At 45.5% G+C, this 1,792-nt stretch overlaps 1 long non-coding RNA gene across 1 annotated transcript; it reads right to left on the bottom strand.

Annotated features, from left to right (window-relative positions):
* Positions 1 to 356: 356 nt before the first annotated feature.
* LOC114817988 lies at positions 357 to 1,283 on the bottom strand. Its single transcript, XR_003765817.2, has 2 exons — positions 882 to 1,283; positions 357 to 547 (listed from the first exon to the last, which is right to left on the bottom strand). It is a non-coding gene; the product is annotated as an uncharacterized LOC114817988 (long non-coding RNA).
* Positions 1,284 to 1,792: the final 509 nt, after the last annotated feature.

The following is a 1,792-nucleotide window of genomic DNA, read 5'->3' as shown; positions in this document are numbered from 1 at the left end:
CAAACTCTTCCTCATCTGTGGTCTACCTTCTCCTCCGACCTAAAGCAACATTTCCTCATCATTGCTGACACTTATTGACCCTGATCTTGTCCAAAACGGAACTTCTCCGCTTCCCATTCAAACTCAGCTCTCCCCTGTCTGTCCATCTTTTCTCCCATTGTAGATAAAGCCACCATTCTCTGTCTGACAACGGCATAACGTTGGCAAGAGCTTTTGCTCTATTGCCTCGATCAACCCATATAATGAGTCTCTCAACAGATCCTGAAGTTATATCTACATAACATCACTAAATCAGCTCAGTCCTCTGCAGATCAACTGCTACAGTGCTCATCTAAGCACTTATCATATGTTTCACCTTCACTACTGCAGCACCCTTTTAATGTCCTCCCAACACGAATACAGTTCAAGACCCATTGGAGGACTCTGCTTAGGTCCCTTGGGTTCCAGGACTCAAGCGGTGGACCTCCTGGCCCCAACGACTTCTTCACTGGCAGGAATCACATTCTGGCAACTCTTCCATAAGGTGCCTTGTTAGGAGAGCTCATATCTAGAAAGACGGGGACAATGAATTTAAGGGTCTGAGATCCACACGATAACATTCGTGGCATATGTTAACCATTTGCTCTCTATTCACTCTGATGTCCTCTCCCATGCACTTGGTCTTGTGCTCGACACGTAGTTGGTTCTAAGATCCGTCAGTGTAGTGCCTACCTCTAGTCGACTCCCCCCATGCGCCTTGAACAGTGCCCATCTCAGAGTAAGTGCTCTATAAATATAGGCCATTGACTACTATGTCCCATGCTCGGCAGTAATACAATCATTTTCCACAGAAATTCATTCTAAACATCAGGAACTTGTGCTCGGAAATCTGGAGTTCACACCTGAAATTGCAAGGAGAGAAAGGAAGTTGGTGGTTGCTCCAGTTGTCAAAATACTGCATGCAATAAAGGGTTTCCTTTGCCCAGGCCATTTGTCTATTTCTGGGACTTTCTTACACGTTATGACTTATGCTTAGCTGCCACCAGAGCTATAAACCTACTGTGGCATTGTTTTCCTGAAATCTACCACAGTCCTCTAAGTTCTAGCCTATTATGAAGACTTCCACCATTCTTCATTATCCCTTTATTTTCTAATTACTTGATTGTATCTCCTAAAGATGTCAAAGACAATCTTCTGTGACTCTCGTTCCCCAGCTACTGAACGTTCTTCTAGAAGGTGCTTTGAAATTGATCATTCTTCGCTCTTTTTATTACATCTCTGTCCCTCTGACTCTTTTTTCCTCTTTCCATCACTAGAGTCTTGATCCTTTTTCTTATGTTTTCCCTCTCTTTCCCCACCGCCACCAAAAGTATCCCACCAGTCGTTTGCTGGCACAAGGAGCACAAGCAAGAGGAGAGCTAAAAAATAAGGAAAGTGTACAGATTGTGCCCAGGTTTTCGAAGCAGAAGCTGCAGAATTAGAAGGACTTCTCTACCTGAGAGCACGCCTTGAAAGGGTGCCGCAAGGGAACCTATCTGAGTTCCCACCCCAGCATTGTCTCGTGAATGATACTGTATGACTGCTAAGGGAGGTTCTAATATGGGTGCTCCATCCGGGTGTTTTTCATGTGTGAGAGGCTGTATTTAGTGGCCACGTTCGGCCTGATTCTCAGGACCTGGGCAGGGTCAAAATTTTGGGGTCCTCCTAGAGAAGGACCTCATCCCTCCAGAGCCGAATATCCGCAAATCTGTCCTGAAGGGGACTTTTCGTCACAATTCAATCCTCTCGTCTAGGCAAACAGGCCATCGCAACC

The sequence above is a fragment of the Ornithorhynchus anatinus genome, chromosome 17 (assembly GCF_004115215.2).
Source record: "Ornithorhynchus anatinus isolate Pmale09 chromosome 17, mOrnAna1.pri.v4, whole genome shotgun sequence".
Lineage (NCBI taxonomy): Eukaryota > Metazoa > Chordata > Mammalia > Monotremata > Ornithorhynchidae > Ornithorhynchus > Ornithorhynchus anatinus.
Note: the sequence above shows the minus strand (reverse complement) of the source record. Positions and strands in the feature narration are given on the sequence as shown.